The 19,935-nt window shown below is 47.3% G+C and overlaps 1 long non-coding RNA gene across 1 annotated transcript; it reads right to left on the bottom strand.

The window, feature by feature from the left end:
- Positions 1-258: 258 nt before the first annotated feature.
- On the bottom strand, positions 259-18,065 carry LOC144454996 (uncharacterized). Its single transcript, XR_013483619.1, has 3 exons — positions 17,559-18,065; positions 5,584-5,734; positions 259-2,798 (listed from the first exon to the last, which is right to left on the bottom strand). It is a non-coding gene; the product is annotated as an uncharacterized LOC144454996 (long non-coding RNA).
- Positions 18,066-19,935: the final 1,870 nt, after the last annotated feature.

The following is a 19,935-nucleotide window of genomic DNA, read 5'->3' as shown; positions in this document are numbered from 1 at the left end:
TGCTGGCGCAAGGCCTGGGTGCTGACTCCTGGCGGAAGACCTGAGTGCTGGTACAATACCTGGGTCCTGGGTCCTGGGTCCTTGCTCCTGGTGAAAGGGCATGGGTCCTGGGTCCTAGTTCGAGGCCAGATTCCTGGGTCCTGGTGGAAGGCCCGGGTCCTGGCTCCTGGTGCAAGGCCTGGCTCCTGGCTCCTGGTGCAAGGCCTGGGTCCTGGCTCCTAGCTCCTGGTGCAAGGCCTGGGTCCTGGCTCAAGGCCTGGGTCCTGGCTCCTGGCTCCTGGTGCAAGGCCTGGGTCCTGGCTCCTGGCTCCTGGTGCAAGGCCTGGGTCCTGGCTCCTGGCTCCTGGCTCCTGATGGAAGGCGTGGATCCTGACTCCTGGCTCCTGGTGGAAGCCTGGGTCCTGAGTCTTGGCTCCTGATGGAAGGCCTGGGTCCTGACTCCTGGCTCCTGTTGGAAGGCCTGGGTCCTGAGTCTTAGCTCCTGATGGAAGGCCTGGGTCCTAGGTTCTAGGTGCTGGCTCCTGATGCAAGGCCTGGGTCCTGACTCCTGGCTCCTGATGGAAGGCCTGGGTCCTGGGTTCTAGGTCCTGGCTCCTGGTGCAAGGCCTGGGTCCTGGGTCCTGGCTCCTGATGGAAGGCCTGGGTCCTGGCTCCTGGCTCCTGATGGAAGGCCTGGATCTGACTCCTGGCTCCTGGTGCAAGGCCTTGGTCTTGACTAATGATGGAAGGCCTGGGTTCTGGGTCCTGTGACCTTGGTCCTGACTCCTGGTGAAAGGGCATGGGTACTGGGTCCTAGTTCAAGGCCAAATTCCTGGGGCCTGGTTCTTGGTTCCCAGTGGAAGGCCTGGGTCTTGACTCCTGGCTCCTGGTGCAAGGCCTGGGTGCTGACTCCTGGTGGAAGACCTGGGTGCTGGTACAATACCTGGGTCCTGGCTCCTGGCTCCTGGTGAAAGGACATGGGTCCTGGGTCCTAGTTCGAGGCCAGATTCCTGGGTCCTGGTGGAAGGCCCGGGTCCTGGCTCCTGGTGCAAGGCCTGGGTCCTGAGTCCTGGGTCCTGGCTCCTGGTGGAAGGCCTGGGTCCTGGGTCCTGGATCCTTGGTCCTGGTACAATACCTGGGTCCTGGGTCCTTGGTCTTGCTCATGGTGAAAGGGCATGGGTCCTGGGTCCCAGTTCAAGGCCAGATTCCTGGGTTCTGGTTCCTGGTGGAAGGCCTTGGTACTGACTCCTGGCTCCTGGTGGAAGGCCTTGGTCCTGACTCCTGGCTCCTGGTAGAAGGCATAGGTCCTAACTAGTGTTCTTGGTGCAAGGCCTGGTTCCTGGGTCCTGAATCCCTGGTCCTGGTACAATACCTGGGTCCTGGCTCCCAGTGAAAGGGCATGGGTCCTGGGTCCTAGGTCAAGGTCAGATTCCTGGGTCCTGGGTCTTGGTTCCTGGTGGAAGGCCTCGGTTGTAGGTGCTGGCTCCTAGTGGAAGGCCTGGGTGCTGGCTCCTGGTTCAAGGCCTGGGTGCTGACTCCTGTCTTCTGGTACAAGGCCTGGGTCCTGGATCCTGGCTCCTGGTGCAAGGCCTGGGTCCTGGCTCCTAGTGCAAGGCCTGGGTGCTGGCTCCTGGTTCAAGGCCTGGGTCCCGAGTCCTGGTGCAGGGCCTGGGTCCTGAGTCCCAGTGCAGAGCCTGGATCCTGAGTCCTGGATTCTTGGTCCTGGTGGAAGGCCTGGGTCCTGGCTCCTGGTGCAAGGCCTGGGTCCTGGTCCTGGGTCCTGGTAGAAGGCCAGCGTGCTGACTCCTGGTGCATGGCCTGGGTCCTGGGTCCTGGAAGGCCTGGGTCCTTGGTCCTAGTTCAAGGCCTGGCTCCTGGTGGAAGGCCTGGGTCCTTCCTGGTGGAAGGACTGGCTCCTGGGTTCTTGGTCCTGGGTCCTGGTAGAATGTAGGGCTCCTGGGTGCTGAGTCCTGGGTCTTAGTGGAAGGCCTGGCTCCTGGGTGCTAGGTCCTTGGTCCTGGTTCAAGGTTCTGGCTCTTGGTGGAAGACCTGGGTGCAGATTCTTGGCGTAAGACCTGGCTCCTGGGTGCTGGGTCCTTGGTCCTGGATTCTGGTGCAAGGCCTGGGTGCTGGCTCCTGGTGGCCGACGTGGATCCCTTGGTTCCCAGGGGAAGTCTTGAGGCTTGAGCTATGGCCTGGCTCCCAAGGAGAGGCTTGAGACTTGGTTCCTGGCTATTGACTGGAGCCTTGGGTCCTGGATCCCAGTGGGAAGTCCCTTGACTTCCAGTGGAAGGATTGGGGCTTGGTTCCTAGGTCCTAGTGGGAGGCTTGGTTTCTGACTCCCAGCGGAGTGGTCCCTTGGCTGCCAGGGGAAGGGTAGGGACTTTTGTGGTTCCCAGCTCCCGGTGGGAGTCTTGGTTCCCGGCTCCCGGGTGGGATGCTTGGTTCCCGGCTCTCGGTGGGAGGCTTGGTTCCCGGCTCTCGGTGGGAGGCTCGGGTCCCTTGTATCCCGTTGAGAGACTTGGGGTTCCTTGGCTCCCATTGGAAGACTTGGGTCCCGTGGCTCCCGGTGGGAGGCTTGGGTCTCTCTTGCCTCCTGGTAAAAAGCTTGAGGCTTAGGTTCTGCCTCCTGGTCGGGGGCTTTGGTCCCTGGGATCCCTCAGGCAAGCTTGTTTTCTGAAACCAAGTGGAAGGCAGGTCCCAAAAGAACGATTTGCATGTCCTGGCAATGGCATTACTGAGTCTCCAGGTCCAATGCTTCCAACTTCTAGACATCAAGGGGATGGCTCCTTTCACCACACTTCTTGTGCAGTCTTTACCTAGTCAAGAACCACATGAAACATTTACCTCTCTGGAAACTCAAGGGAATAATCTCCAGATAGCTAAAGATCAATTTCACAACACAACCCAAATGGAAAATTGTGTTACCCTGACACTAAGTGGAACACTTGTCATTATGGACTCCAAGTGGAACATTTGCTTTTGTAGACACCAAATAGAATTATTTTTTTATCAGCCAAACGAAATACATAGCCAAACTCCAGTGGGAATGCTATGATGATCCCAACACAAAGTGCAAAATTTGAATTTCTAGTTGCCCAGTGGAATTCTGTTCCTCTCAAGACACAGTGGAGTATTTATATTTATATACAAAGGGAATTTTTTATACCAAAGCAAAAATCAATCAATTTAAAGTTTTTATTTGCCTAGTAGAATATGTGGGAAGGGCTCTCAATACCTGTTTTTTTTTTAAAGTGTAATTCCTTAGCACCAAACAAAAAAATGTGCAATTCAGACACCCATAAAAACATTTGTAATTATGATACAAGGAGGCAAATTCAGGGTCCCAGAAGCCAAATAAAACGTTTACAAGTCACAGACACCAAGGCAAATCCTAATTCCAATGGCCAGATGAAAAATGTCAAGGTCCAAGATACCAATCAAAACACTTACTAACACCAGATGAAGATCAGGGAAAAATGAATTCCACAAACCATGTGGACATTATAGCATTTCAAAGAAAAATATGTCAAAAGAGTTGAAAAATTTAAGATTCCATGTGCCAAACAGAAAATGGTAGATGACTCTGGACTCTTTAATGGTCTATTTTTACCTCCAGTTTGTTAAATTTTCAGGTATCTGATTTATTGCTTTCTCGATTGTCTACACTGAAAATGTCATTAATGCAGATTACATTGCTTGAGCTCAGCAGGAGTCCAATACAGGGAATGGGGAATGAAGTCACCACCATCAAGACTGGAAGGCTTGCAACTGACTGTGGGTTAATAGTAACCATTGTTATTAGTAAGGGGCATTTAGACAGCCCTTTAGGTTTCTATGATGACATTTGTGCTTCAGCACATCCCTTTCTGCAGGCAAAAATAATTAATTTCTAATTTCAGATGCCAAGAAGGAATTTAGTGTTATAGACAAGGAAGGATGTAATCCTAGATACTAAGTGGAATTATTTACCTTGTCACTCAAAGTAGATTTTTTATTTTAGGCAGTATGTGAAATTAAAGAAAAACAATCCACTTAGTACCTAGAATCATAAAATTTGGAAAGCCAGACAAACTTAAAATTTGGAATACCATGTCTACTGAAAAAAAAAATAGAATTCCTGATCATAATGATACTAACGACAACAACAACAACAATAGCATTTCAATAGTGCTTTTAAGGTTTGCAAAGCAGAGGCAGCTAGGTGGAGCAGTGGATAGAGCACCAGCCCTGGAGTCAGAAGGACCTGAGTTCAAATTCGGCCTCAGCACATAATACTTCCTAACTGTGTTACTCTGAGCAAGTCACTTAACCCCAATTGCCTCACAAAAAAAAAAAAAGGTTTGCAAAGCACTTTCCAAATATTCTCATAGCCCTGGGAGGCAGATGCTATTTATCCCCATGTGGTAAAGAAACTGAGGCAGGCCCAAGTTTCCGTGACCCATTTAGACTTCCAGGTCTTCCTGCCTCCAGATCCAATACTCCATTTTACCATCTAGCACCTTCAAAATAGAACATTTGGAATTCTCAGACATCATGTGGAAAATGTGGGCTGTTTCTAGATGGTAAGAGCATTTGCATCTAGACAAAACATTTTACTTGATAATAACTGCTAGCATTTACATAGTGTCTTGAGGTTTCTAAAGCACTTTACATGTTATCTCATTTGATCCCTACAAAGATACTGGTGAATTAAGTGCCATTATTCCCATATTACAGAAGAAGAAACTGAGGGTCATAGGTTAAGTGACTTGCCTAGGGTCACACTGCTAAGTGTCTGAGGCAGGAACTGAACTCAGGTTGTCCTTACTCCAAGTCCAAGTCTGTCTTCACTGTGCCACATAGCTAATTCATGCGATTTTCTGGTGCTACTGAGAAAAGAGCACTTCACTGGCTCTGGACTCAATAAGACATGGGTTCAAATTACATCTCTGATGCTTACTACTTATATGGCCTTGAACAAGTCACAGCCTCCATGGAATTCCATTTCTTTTTTAAAATGAGAGAGTCAGACTAGATGGCCTCTGGGGTTGCTCTAGGTGAGTTCTAGAGCTCGGATCCAGATGCCAAGAGAAACTTTTGAATTGCTACAAGCAAATGTTAACACTTGGACCACCTGTGACACCAAACTGAGGCCAAGATGAATCCTTTCATTGGTCCAAATATGGTGCCATCTGGAGGCTGCAGCTGCTTTGCAGAGTTGCTTTGTCGGTGCTTAATGTTTGGTGGATACCAGGTCTCACTCATTTCTTTCCCCTCCGTCTTGCTACATACATGGACATGGCAGCGTATTTTACCCATTCGACTTTGATAGGAAAAGTCTTCTACAAAAAAGGCTTAGTTGTAACAAAGATCTGATACTTCATTTTTTCCATCCTGTTTCATAATTTCCCTGAATGGTATGGATGACATGGTCCTCCTCTTTTTTTACACACTCAAATCTTGTTTCCCACAACCCAAGGCCAGTATTTTCCCCCTAATTGGCAATATGGCAGTGGTTGGACAGAGCCTTAGAACTTCACAGAAAATTAATTCATGGGTTGTTTAGAAGGAGAGGACATTTTGTGTCTTCTATACAGCTCTGACAGTCACCTTTGCACCTACCTTTCAAAAGCCTCAGTTCCTCAGTGTCTGGCAGGATCTCATTCCTGTTTCTCTCCAAGAGCGTGGTTCCTTTCTCATCTTATGTGGCTGTTTATCCATGTCCTCCTGAAAGGCCTCCAGTGGAGGTTCACCCAGAATGCTAAGGGTTTACCTATGGACATCCAAAGAATTTAATACAATTAGGATCTTTGTGAAGGTCATATCCAACCCCTTCTCTTAGATAAATTGAGAATAGCATGTGAGACAACCTTTAAATCAGGAGCTCTGCGTATTTTAAATGCTAGTCATCAGTCATGTGCACTACCCTCCCCTCCACCCCAATCCAGTGCCTAGGCCAGAGATTGGACTGTGACTCTAAATTGTCTTCTATACTAACAGCTGTACTTTCTGGAAATTTCAGGAATGTGGATTTGTAAGAAGGCTATATTTCTACAACGTCTGTGGTCATATCACCAGGTAAGAGAGTAATTGCCCTAAATGTTAGGTGACTTGATGAAAAAATTGCCTCAGGCTAAGTATCCCTCTCTTGCAACCATCCCCCTTCGTAATTGCCAATGGATGTTGATGACTCTGGAGGAGACAGTGAGGCTGCCTCCTTTGCACAGCTCTGCCTCACTTAAATCCAGTTCACAAGAGAGTCAAGACATCACCCTCAAACTGTCATTGGTCCCCTTGGAGAATGAAGGGGGACTAGCCACAAAAATAATTTGCCTCTTGGAGTCAGACATACAGAAACAGAGGGATTGGGCCTGGGAAAGGCATAAAGTACTATCAGCACTTCTGTTCAAAATCAGAGACATTTAGAAATAGAGGGGGCTTTGGAAGAGATAGGAAGAAGAGCATAGAATGAGTTCTTCAGGTCAGAGATACTTAGAAATGGAGGGGGTTGGGGAGATAGGAAGAGCAGCTAGAAGCAGCTCCTTTGTTTAAAATTCAAGGTTTTTAAAAAGTGAGAGGGTTGGGGAGGAGGGTTAGAAACAGCTCTTATGGTCACAGAAATGTTTAGAAATGGAGGGAGATTTGAGGAGCTAAGTAAGGGAAGGGTGTAAAATCATCTGATAAGATCAGAGAGTATAAGTGAAGAGGGTTCAGGAACATAGCAAGGGGGAAGAATCTGTTATTTAGAAAAAAAGGGAGTTTGGGAATAGGAAGCGGGGCTTTAATTAGGTCTTCAAGTCATGATCAGAGATACTTAGAAATGGAGCAGGCTTGGAGGATAGATAGGAGGGCTAGAATCAGCTCTTCTGTTCAGAATCAGAGAATGGAGGTATAAAAGAAAGGAGGGGATAGATGCAGTTCTTCTTGTCCAGGTCAGAGATACTTAGAAATGGAGACAGTTGGGGGAGGGGGGGTGGCGGCTCAGGGGAGGAGGATAAATTCAGCTGTTCTGGACAGGATCAGAAACACTTAGAAATGGAGGGGTATGGGGTGATTAGAAGCAGGTTTAGAATAAGCACTTTTGGGCACAGATATTTAGAAATAGGGTTTGGAGGGAAAAAGTGGGGGGGGAATCAGCTGATCTGGGCAGGATCAGAGATTCTTTAAAATGGTGTGAGGTCATAGGAAGGGAAGGATAGAATCAGGCTCTTGGACTCAAAGTTAAAGATATTAGGCAATAGAGAGGATTTGAGAAGATGGGAAGGGGGCCTTTAATCAGGGCTTCAAGTCAGAATAACTAGTACAACTATCCCTCCCACATCATGACTATCATAGTTTATCTCACAGGTCAGTGTAAGAAATTAAATAGGAACTTTTTGGGAGTGTAGAAGCTACAGATGACACAGAGCCTATGACCAAATACTTAACTCAAATTTTACAATAAGGTAAACACCCCATAAAAGAAAAAAATTCAGACTTCTCTGGTTCAAAGGGAAGGCCAAAAAATTTTATGTGGATTTCCCAGATTACATGGACAATGCCCCTAAACCCTACAATGGAGAAGGGATAACTGTAGTTATAAAACATCACAGGGATAGGAGAATCACATCTTCTGTTCTGAATCAGAGATATATAGAAATGGAGAGGTTTGAGGTAGGCATGTGGCAGGAGGGGAGAGAACCATCTATTTTGACCCCAGATATTTAGAACTGATGAAGTTTAGGGAGATAGGATGTGTGGCTGCAGTAATGTCCTCTGCTCATAGTTTTAAGATGTTTTGAAATGGAAAGGATTTGGGAGTGATTGGAAAGGAGGGCTGGAACCACCTCTTCTGTCAAAGAGATACTTAGAAATGTAAGGGGTTTGGGTGGAGAGAAAGATGGGTTAGTAAGGAAGGGGGAAATCAGCTGATCTGGATGGGATCAGATTCTTAGAAAAGGATAGGGTTTAAGGGGAGTACAGAATAAATAGAGGAAAATCATTTCTTTTGGTCTGAGTTTAAAATATTTTCAATTGGAGGTTTCAGGGGATGGGAAGGATGACAACAATCAGCTCTTTAAATCAGAAATTGGAGTTATTTAGAAATGCAGGCAAAAAGGGAGGGGAGGGGCAACTAGGTGGCACAGTTTGATAGAGCACAGGCCTAGGAGTCAGGAAGACCTGAGTTCAAATCCCATCTCAGACCAGACACTTGACACTAGCTGTGTGACCCTGGGCAAGTCACTTAACCCCAACTGCCTTGCCAAAAAAGAAATGCAGGGGCCGTTGGGTGGGGGGCGGCTCAGAACAAGAATTCATAGCACTGAAATGGAACCTATACGGAAGGTAGCTAGGAGGGCTAGAATGAGCTCTGCTTTGGATTAAACATTTAGGAATGGAGCAGGGAGGTGGGAATAGAGTATGTGCTAGATTTAGCTGATCACAAGATCAAAGACACAGAAATGAAGAGGGTTTGGGAGGATAGGGTGCAGAGGTTTTCTTGGATCTTTGGCTTGGAATTAAAGATATTTCTAAGAATAGGAGGTTGGGGGGATAGAAAAGGGAACTTTTATCCTGTCTTCAAGTAAAATTCAGTGATACTTTGAAATGAGGTGGATTTAGAGGAACAGAAGAGGCTAGAACCAAATCATCTCAGAGATATTTATAAACAAAGAGAGTTTGGGGAGATAGGAAATGGGGTTGCAATCGGCTCTTCAAAATCAGATATTTAAAATAGAGGGGCATTGGGGGGATTGAAAAGTGGACTAGAATCCCTTCTGTTTAGATTCTAAGATATTTAGATATAGAGTAGGTTTGGGGAGGTGGGGGGAGGGAGAGTAAGGGCCATAGCTCACAGCAAGAGATGTTTAGAAATGGAGAGGTTTGGGGGGATAGAAATGGAGTCTCCAAGGAGTTCTTATGGTCACAGATACTAATTTAGGGGTTGGGGGGGATAAGTAAGAGAAAGTAGGGTCAGCTGATCTGGTCAAGAAATTCCTATAAATGGAAAGGGTTTGGGACTCACAAAGTAGGGCAGAATCAGCTCTTGTGATCTAAGAGATATTTAGAAATGGAGAGACTTTGGGAGATGGGAAGGGGGTGGGGTGGGCTATATAATCAGGTTGTCAAGTCAGATTCAGAGATCCTTAGAAATTCAGGGGGTTTGAAGGGATAGCTGAGACCTAGAATCAAATCATCTCTTCAAAATCAATAATATTGTGGGACTGGGCAACAGAAATAGCTTTTCTGTTCAGAATCATAGCTCCTCTAAAATGGAGAGAGCCTATTAGAAAAAGAGGACACTAGGCTAAGCTCCGATCACAGATATTTTAAAATGCAAGGGTTAAGAGGGATAGGAAATGGAATAAATTCAGTTTTGATCAGTTAAAGATATTGAGAAATAGACAGGTTTTAGAAGGATAAAGGGGAATGGCTAGAAACTGCCTCTGATCATCAATCTGTAGAAATGAAAGGATTTTGGTGGGGTAGTAAAGTGGGGCTATAATCATGTTAAATGTCAGAATGAGAGACATTTAGAAATAGAGGGAATTTGGGGCAATTGAAAGAGGGACTACAATCAACTGTGCAGGTAACAGTCAGAGATACTTAAATATGGATGGGGTTTAGGGGGATAGGTAGTAGGCATAGAATCAGTTCTTCTAACCCATAGAGATATTAAGAATTGGAGAGAGATGGGGGTGGAGGATGCAATTAGAGGCTAGAACCTCCCTTCTTAGTCAGATATATTTATAGAGTGAGTTTGGGGGGGATAGGAAGGGGTACTATAATTGGGCCTTCACATAAGAATCAGAAATACTTAAACATGAACAGGGTTTAGGGAAGATAGATAGGGAGGGGGTTGGAATCAATTCTCTTGAGAATCAGAGAATGGGGGCAGCTAGGTGGCACAGTGGATAGAGCACCGGCCTTGAAGTCAGGGGGGACCTGAGTTCAAATCCGACCTCAGACCAAACACTTGACACATGCTAGCTGTGTGACCCTGGGCAAGTCACTTAACCCCAATTGCCTAAAAAAAGAGAGAGAGAGAGAGAGAGAGAGAGAATCAGAGAATGGAAGGAAAGAGTTTGGGGAGTAAAAGCAGGGGACTGATGAATCTCTTCTGGTCTAGACCAGAAAAAGTTACTTAGAAATGGGGAAGGTTTGGGGGAGCCTGGAAGGAAAGCTATAATTAGATCATCAATTCAGAATCAATGATACTAAGAAATGGAGCAGGTCTGGGGAGATGGGGGGAGGCAAAAATAGCCATGCTGGTCAAAGGTACTTAGAAATAGAGGTGTCTTGGAGGAATGGGGGGGTAGTTAGTACCAGATATTCTAGTCACAGAGATATTAGAAATGTAAGGTGTTTGTGGGAAAAGGAGGGCAGCTAAAATCCACAAATCTAAGCAGGATCAAAGATTCTTAAAATTGGTGCCTGTTACAATAAACATTAAATACTTTATCTACTTTAATAGAAAGGGGAGGTGTTCAGGGTCCTAGCAAGTGGAGTAGAACCAGATCTGCTGTTCAGAGTTATTTGGTAATTGAGAGCGTTCAGAGGAATAGGAAGGGGGCTAAAACCAGCTGTGCTGATCAGAGATACTTATAAAGTGAGGAAGTTTTGGTGGGATAGGAAAATGACCACAACTAGCTCTGCTAGTCTCAGATGCTTAGAAATGGAGGAGGCTTGGGGGGATTTAAAGGAAGGGTAGAGACAGCTCTGCTGGTCAGAGATACTTAGAAATTGAAGGGGCTTGGGGAGGGATAGAAAGGGAGGATAGAGACAGCTCTGCTACTTAGGGATACTTAGAAATAGAGGGATTTTGAGGGGGAGGGGAGGCGGGGCTAAAACCAGTTGTGATGATCAGAGAGGAAGGGTGGCTGAGACAATCCTGCTGGTCAGAAATACTTAAAATTAAGGAGCCTGGGGGAGGGGAGGTGGTTAGCAAAGGGAGGGCAGAACCAGTTGTACTGACTAAGGATACTTAGAAACAGAAGCGGCTTGAGGGGATAGGAAGGGGGTCAGTGGAATCTCTGCTAGTCAGAGGTACTTTAAAGTAGAGATGATTTGAGGGGAAAGGAAAGGGTGCCCAGAACCACCTGTGCTGGTCAGAGAAACTTAGATATGGAGGGTGTTGGAAGGGATTGGAAGGGAGGGCCAGAACCAGCTTTGCTGGTCAGAGATACTTAGAAATTGAGAGGATATGGGGGGGGATATGAAGTGGAGGTACAGAAACAATTTTTCTGGTCAGAGCTACTTAGAAATGTAGGGGACTTGGGGAACATGAGACTGGATGGGGGAAGCATGAGTTCTCACTTAGAAATGAAGGTGCTTTGAGGGGATAGGAAGGGGGAGCCAGAACCAGCTGACCAGGTCAGAGATATTTATCATTAAAGAGGACTTGGGGAGAAGGGAAGGGGGGTAACATCAGAGACAATTATGCTGGGCAGAGCTACTTAGAAATGGAGGAAGTTAGAGGGAGTTGGGGGGAGTGGGCTAAAACCAGCTATACTGATCAGTTACTTAAAAATTAAGAGGGTTTGGGGGTATAGGAAGAAAGGCAGAAAGAGCTGTCCTGGTCAGATACTGAGAAATGGAGGGGGGGGTTGGAGAGATAGACGGGGGAGGGGGCCAGCTGTGCTAGACAGAGATATTTATCAATGAAGTGGACTTGTAGAGAGAGGAAAGGGGAGACAGACACTTCTGCTGGTCAGAGATCTTAGAAACAGAGTTTGGGGAGAAACTGGAGGGGTAGGACAGAGACAGCTCTGCTGTTGAGAGATACTTGGAAACTGAGGTAGTTTGGGCAAAAAGGTGTAGGGGGAGTCAGAACCATCTGTACTGGTCAGAGATACTCAGAAATGGAGGATGTTTGAGGAGGTAGGAACAGGGGACAGAGAATTCAGGTCAAAGATCTTAGAAATTGAGAGAGTTTGAGGACAGAGTAAGGGGGGCAGAAAGAGCCGTGCTGGTCAGAGATACTTAAGTATCTTGGGGGGATAGGAAAGATAAAGACACAGTTCTGCTAATCACAGATACTTAGAAATAGAAGGGGGATTGAGGTGATAGGAAGTGGGGGGCAGAATCAACTGTTCTGGTCAGAGCTACCTATCAATGAAGGAGGTTTGGAGAGAAAAAGGAGACAGACAGTTCTACTGGTCAGAGAGACTGAGAAACAGAAAGGGCATTTGAGGAGATAGAGGGAAGAGAAACAGTTCTGGTCAGAGATCTTAGAAACTGAGAGTTTGGGGAGAGGATAAAGGGGTCCAGAAAGAGACACTTAAAAATATATCTTGGGGGGAGAGAAAGGAAGGATAAAGACAGTTCTGCTATTGAGAGATACTTAGAAATTGAAGGGGTTTGGAGGGATGGGGCAGGGAACCAGAACCAGCTGTGCTGGTCAGAGGTATTTATCAACAAGTGGATTTGTAGAGAGGAAAGGGGAGACAGACAAATCTACTGGTCAGAGATACCTAGAAATGGTGGGCAATTGGAGGGATGGGGGGGACAGAGACAATTCTGGTCAGAGATCTTAGAAATTGAGAGTAAGAGGGACAGAACCACCTGTGTTGGTCAGAGATACTTAAAAAGAGAAGGGGTTTGGAAGGATAGGTAGAGGGGCCCAGAACCAGCTGTCCTATTCACAGCTTCATATCAATGAAGGGGCTTTGGAGAAAAGAAAGGGGAGACATAATTCTGCTGGTCAGAGATACTTGGAAATGGAAGATAATAGGGGGTGGGAATAAGGGAGAGGAAAGAGTTCTGCTGTTCAGAGAACTTAGAAATTGAGAGAATTTGGGGGGATGGGACAGGGGACCAGAACCAGCTGTGTGGGTCAGATATTTATCAATAAATGGATTTGTAGAGAGAAAAGGGGAGACAGACAAATCTGTGGTCAGAAATACTTAGAAATGGAGGGCAAATGGGGGATAGTTCTCCTGTTCAGAGAGCTTAGAAATTGAAAAAATTTGAGGGAAAAGGTGGGGAGCAGAGACAGCTCTGCTGTTGAGAGATACTTAGAAACTGAGGCACTTTGGGGAAAAGGTGGGGGAGGGGGTCCAGAACCACCTGTGCTGGTCAGAGATACTTATCAACGAAGGGGGTCTGTAGAGAAGAAAGGAGAAATAAACAATTCTGCTGGTCAGAGATACTTAGAAATGGAGGGCATTTGAGGGGGTAGGAACAGGGGGCAGAGACAATTCTGGCCAAAGGTCTTACAAATTGAGAGTTTGGGGACAGAGTAAGGGGGGGGCAGAAAGAGCTATGCTGGTCAGAGACACTTAGGAATGTATCATGGGGGGAAAGAAAGGAAGGATAACAGTTCTGCTATCAAGAGATACTTAGATATCCGGCCTCAGACCAAACACTTGACACTTACTAGCTGTGTGACCCTGGGCAAGTCATTTAACCCCAATTGCCTAAAATAAGAAAAATTAAAATAAAAAAAGAGAGATACTTAGAAATAGAAGGGGGTTTGAGGTGATAGGAAGTGGGGGGGGCAGAACAAGCTGTGCTATTCACAGCTACTTATCAATGAAGGGGGTTTGGAGAAAAAAAAGGGGGACACAGACAATTCTGCTGGTCAGAGATACTTGGAAATGGAGGAGAATGGGGGCAGTAAGGAAGGGAAAAGAGACAGTTTTACCTTGCAAAAAGAAAAAAAAAGAAATTGAATTTTGGGGAAAAGGTGGGGGGGCAGAGATAGCTCTGCTGTTGAGAGATACTTAGAAATTGAGGCAGTTTAGGGGAAAAAGGTGGAGGGGTCCAGAACCAGTTGTGGTCAGAGACACTTAGAAATGAAGGGGACCTGGGGGGAGAGGATGAAGGGGAAAGAACCAATTATCCTGGACAGAGATCTTAGAAATGAAAGGCTTGAGGGGATGTCAGGGTAGAGGGGGCACAGAACTACCTGTGCTAGTCAAAGATATATAGGAATGGAAAGGTTTTAGAGGAATAGAAAGAGGGTGCAAGAATAATTCTGCTAGGGGAAGCTAGGTGGCACAGTGGGTAGCGCACCAGCCTTGGAATCAGAAGGACCTGAGTTCAAATACAGCTTCAGACACTTAACACTTACTAGCCGTGTAACCCTGGGCAAGTCACTTAACCCTGACTGCCTCACCAAATTGAAAAAAAAAAGTAATTCTGCGGGTCAGAGATACTTAGAAATAGAGGGGCTTAGGGTAGCACGAGGTGGGGGCTTGAACCAGGTCTCTTAGTCACAAAGATATTAGGATTATAAGGTGTTTGGGGGATAGGAGCGGGGCTAGAATCAGCAGATCTAAGGAGATTCTTAAAAGCAGTGTCTAGCACTTAATAAATGCTTTATCTAATCTTATGTCATTTAATTGGAAGGGGTTTGGAATAATAGGAAGTGGGGTAGAAATCTCTCTGCTGGTCAGAGATCATTGGAAATAGAGGAGGCTTAGAGGCTGAGGTAGGGGAACAGTCCAGAACTCTGATCAGATCTGCTGGTCAGAGATATTTAGTCAGGGAGAGGTGCAAGGGGCAAAGGGGGGGGGGAGAGGTTCCCCCGCAGATAAAAAGCAGGGGTGTGGATAGTGTAGTACCTGTTCTGCTGGTCAGAGATACCAGCAATTCTGCTATAATACCAGTTTTGAAAACATCAATCTGTTCAAACACAATTGTCATATTTGGGAAGATTTAGGCACAACACAACTTTCCTTTGCTAATCCAAAACTTCATCCTTGAGAAACAGGGAGAACACAGAATACTGAAGCACTTCACAACAACTCACTTGCCTGCTGCCAGCCTTCAGACACCTATTTCCACAAGTCAGCTACTTTTCCAAGGTAAAGTATTTATTGTCATCCTCTGGTACAATAGGAGGAAGGCTGATCTGCCTTTACCCCCTTCTTCCACCAAGGCTGAGGCCCATGCCCCCACCCCCAGTTTCTTCCCACCAAGGCTCCACTGTGTTACGCATAGACACCTGACTTTGCCAGCCCAGGGCCCTGTGGGAGTGGGATGGAGGCCGTGGACACCACCAGTAGGTATTATACTTTTTATGGGTTTTTGTTTCTTAACCATTTAACATGTATAAAATTGTGCCACTGATTTTATTAGGTTCCCATCTTTGTGTTACTGATGAAATCTAGGAGTGCTGGGTGTCTCATTTTCCCAATAGGCCCTGTGGATATTATTACTCACTTTGGTTTACTGAGATGATTTTTAGGAATGCATATGTCATGTTATAGCAGGACTGACAGTACTTAGAAATGGTGAGGACTTGGGGGGGATAGGAAAGGGGGACTGAGCCAATTGTCCTAGTTAGAGATACTAAGAAATACAGAGGAATTTGGGGGACATGAGAATAGGGAGGCAGCACCAGTTCTGTTCATCGTAATCACTTAAAAAATGGGAGGGGGTTGAGGAGAAAGGAAGGAAGATATAGAATTGGCTCTGCTAGTTAAAGATGCTTAGAAATGAAGGTGACTTCAGGAGATTAGAAGAGGTGGGGGCAGTGCCAGCTGTGCTGGTCAGGGATACTTTAAAATGTTGGAGTTTTGCAGGTTGGGAAAGGGGGCTAGAATTACATCTGTTCATACTCAGAGATACCTGTAAGTGGAGAGGATTTGGAGATAGGAAAGGGGTGGGGGGAGTAGAACCAGCTCTGCAGATCAGAAGTATTTAGAAATGAAGGTTTGGTAGGGATAGTAAAAAGAGCCAGAATTAGGCTGATATAAGAATTAGATACAGATCTGGTCAAGCAGAGATACTTAGAATTGGAGAGGGTTGGGGGTAGTCTGGTCAGAGATATTTAGAAATGGAGAAGTTTTGGTAGGTAAGTGGGGAGCTATAATTCTTCAAGTCAATATCAAATATTTTAAAATTCAGTTGCTGGGATGGGGGCTAGAACTAGGTTTTCTGTTCAAAAACAGATATTTAGAAAGGGAGATGGTTTGGGGAGGGCCTGGAATCACCTCTTTTTCTGAATTAAAGATACTTAGACATGACAGGTGTTTGGGAAATATGAAAAAAAAATCAGCTCTCCTGTTCAAAATCACAGGTATTTAGGAATGCAGGAAGCAGGATAGGAAGAATGATCACTTCTTCAGTTTAGAGTTATATACTTAGGGAGGGATAGTGGGGGTAAGAATGAGGGCTAGAATTCTCTTTTCAGAATCAGAGATATTTAGAAATGGAAGCAGTTTAGTTAATAGAAAGGGAGGCTAGACTCAGTTTTTCTGCTAAGAATTAACAAATATTAGAAACAGAGGATGTTTGGGAGGATAGCAACTGTTCCTCAAATATTTAGAAAATGAGAGGGGGGTTTAGAGGACCCGCTACAGGAAAGATAGCATTCTAGAATTGCCTGGGCAGATTAAATTCAAATAATTTGGAGGGGCGGGGAAGATGGGTTGAGCTGATCTTCGGTGCGCCAATGGATGGCAGGTGGGCGGGCTAAGGGTGAGCCAGATGCTGCCCAGCCCCCAGGTGACATCACCAGCATTCCAAAGGGGAGGGGGGGCTTGAATTTCATTCCAGTGGTCCCTCCCTCTCTCCCCTAGCCCCCCTAGTGGCACCAGGGAGATTTTTTTTTCCAGAAGGATCTGGAAAAAGGCGATCGGCGCCATTTTGAGGGTGAGGTCCTACCTCAGCCTTAGCGGGAATTGGGGAGGGGGGAAACCCTCTCGGATAGCAGAAAAGAGGCAAAAAACTCAGTAGGGCAGCCTGGCCATCCCCCTGCCTCCCTCCTTCTGCTTTAACTGGTCGCTGGCCAAATCCCTCAGGGCTTTGTTTTCTAAGTGGGAAAGGCACGACCCCCTTCTCTCAGCAACCTTCCCCAGGCCCCTTCAGAGGCGCCTCTCCTCACAGTCTAGCCAGGCACTTCTGCCTCCACCGCCGCCGCCGCCGCCGCCGCCTCCGCAGCTACCACTGCGCTATCCCCCCCAAAGCCGCTGACGCCACCATGGCCAATTTGCCCCTCCTCAAATCCTGCGGCAGCCACCCCCCCCCCCAGCTGCTGCCACAGCCTCGCTGGCCTCCCTCCCCGCCCCGCAATCCTCCTCGGGCTGTCCTTATAATTGTGCTGGGCTGCAGCCGCTGCCCCTGCTGCCACCGCCAGCACCGCCATTGCCACTGCCGCATGCCCTCCCCCTACGCCACAGTGCCAAGGTCGCCTTCTTCCCACTTCCTCCAATCTTCTGCCCTTAGCGCCCCTCCTCACAATCCACCACCACCTCCCCCCTCTCCCCAAGCTCCACGAGCCCCACAATCTTCCACTGTCCGCTTGTGGCAATCCACAATATTTAATCCTTCCCAAGCCTCCAGGAATTCTCTCCTCAAAACCACTGCCCTCCAGCAATCCAAAGGGGAAAGTTTTTCCAGCCCTCCTACGCAATTTTCCTCACCTCAGTTTTGCATCTCCAGCATCAGCACCATCTCTGAGGACCAAGAGGCAATCCCATGGGGTAAGGGGTGGCAATTTCGGCTGCCTGGCTCTCCCCATCTCCTCCCCCCCAACAACTGCCATTTGGAACAATTTTAAAATTTTCTGTCTGCTCTCTTCTACCCGCCCCCCTTCTTACTGCTTCATTCGGGATAGTCCTGGTCCTTCCCACCTTTCCTACTGAGACTACGGCTCCCCCGTCACTAACCTCTCTGTCTCCAGGTGCCTCTAAAACGGTCCTGGTCCTTCTCTGGTACACAGCAGTTCCTGCGGGCACCTTTAGTAGATGAAATGGCATCTACAGGTGGCAGGAGTGGGAGAGCCGGGCAGCCACCGCTGGCGCGGGGCATTCACAGCTTTTTCTCCACTGAGGTTCACCGCTGCCGCTGGCCAAGGTATCGTCAAGCCGCCACCGCAGCACCGCAGGGTTCGCCGCCTCTACATCCACGGCCTGGGTTTCTGCAGCATCCACAGGCTTGTGCCACTTCTGCAGGCCCGTAGGGCCATCCGAGCACCATCCGCCGCCATCGGCCTGCCATCTACTGAGCATCGCCTTTGGGATCATCTAGGGGTCTTCTCGGCCTCCGCCTGGCATCGGTAGGTAGCATCTTGAGGGCATCTTTTCTGTGGATTTTCTTCAGAGGTCTGAGGCCTGAAGGCCCAGGAATGGCGCCACTCGCGGAGCAACTGCTACAAGCGTCTTGTCCAGTAGCGATCCAACGTCGTACTGCAGCCCGGACCCAACTGACGTGGCTAAGTCTAGGATTCTGAGTGGGCATGCGCAGGGCCATCCTTCCCCTAGTAAAGACACCAAACGCCACCTACTTTGTCGCATTTGGGCGGAGCTTGCCTGCCTCTGCTCCCTCAGTTCCCGCCTCTGCAATGTCCCCCTCCCATCGAATTGCCACTGCAGCACCCCCCTCCTCCTGTCTCTGAAAAGTCCCCCTCCCATCGAATGGCTTTGGCAAAAACCACCCTCAAGTCTGACTAATTTCACATTGTATTCAAAAGCACCACATTATTTCTTATGTATCTCTGATTTAGATTAGTAACTTTCTTTTTCTCTTTTCCTTTCTAAAAGCAATAGTTACATTGTTTGATATGCATGGTTACTGAAAATGGCTTTGAGTAGGTAATGGTAATAAAATGAGCCCCTTTCTCTCCCTTTCTCTTCCCCCTCTAGCTCTCCAGGTTAACTGATCTTACCCCTTTGATGATCTTGCTTCTAAAGGTCCACATTCCCAGTTCACCTCTTATGGGTCCGCCGAGGTAGCGGTGGTAGCTGCGGCGGACCCCGTGGATCCAGCGGACTGTCCGAGCACCAGGGAGGTTTGGAATTCGTTTCTTTCCATTTAGTGAAATTGATTCTCTCATTTATCAATCATCTTTGAGTTTTCTTCTCTCCCCAATTATCCCAGCAAATTTTTGTAGATCAGCCACTCCCCCCCCCCTCCTATTTTATTGTCCTTTTCTCTCTCAAATCTCTCTGCTGACGGCTTTGAAAATGGCCACCAAGGTGCCCTTGGGCCCCCTTAGTAAGGGGCTGGGGGCTCCGCCCTCCCCACCACCGCTTTCCACCCAATGCCCACTCAGCTGTCCATTAATGGCAAAGCTGCGCCCACCCCCCACCCCGACTACTTCTTTATCTTATTCCTTCCCCCAACTCCTCCTTCCTCCAGCACCTGTTTCCAACCGCCACTCCCCCCCCATCCCTGACCAGCCTTGCTAGAATGTTCCTTGGCGCCCCCTCCCTTTATGAACTATCTGAGGCAGTCCAAAGCGGCTCAAACCAGCTCACCACCTAGCCAGGGGCTTAATTCCTCCCCCTCCGAGTCCCTTGGTAATTAAGGAAAGGCACCTCCAGTAGCCACAGGCTGCAGACCTGAAAGGGACTTGGTGTCTCAGTTTGTCAGCATCAGGGACCCTCTTAACAGTCACAGGCTAGCCAGAGCTAGAAGGTACTTTATTAATTACCTAAGAATCTCACCTTGTCAACATCAGGGGCCTTCTGGTAATCACAGGCTTACAGAGCTGGAAGGGACCTGAGTCCCCAGACTTGGAAGCATTAGAATCAAATCGGCATCTTCAGATTCTGATTACAAGGTGCTCTTTCCTCAGTTATATGTATGTGAAATACTGTCTATTCCCCAATTCAGTTCAAAAAATGCTTTTTAGGGGCAGCTAGGTGGCACAGTGAATAGAGCTCTGGCATTGGACTCAGGAGGACCAGAGTTCAAATCCAGCCTCAGACACTTAATACTTACTAGCTCTGTGACCCTGGGCAAGTCACTTCACCCCAATCGCCTTACCAAAAAGCAAAAAAAAAAGTTTTTTAAATGCCTATTATGTGCCAGGCAGTATACTGAAGCTACAAAGACAAGACCCAAAAACAAAACAAAACAAAACAGGGATCAGTCCCTTTCTTCATGGAAGTTACCTTCCAGCAGGGGAAACATAACATACACATAGCTAAATAGACACAGAGTGATAGTATCAGATAGGAGAAAAGAAGCACTAACAACTAAGGTGATTAGGAAAGACTTCAGGGAGATGTAGGGAGAGGGCACCTGATCTGAGCTTTGAAG

Source organism: Phascolarctos cinereus, unplaced genomic scaffold (assembly GCF_003287225.1).
Source record: "Phascolarctos cinereus isolate Bilbo 61053 unplaced genomic scaffold, phaCin_HiC Scaffold_8;HRSCAF=390, whole genome shotgun sequence".
NCBI classification, from domain to species: Eukaryota; Metazoa; Chordata; class Mammalia; order Diprotodontia; family Phascolarctidae; genus Phascolarctos; species Phascolarctos cinereus.
The sequence above is the reverse complement of the archived record's forward strand: the minus strand, read 5'-3'. Positions and strand labels throughout refer to the sequence as shown.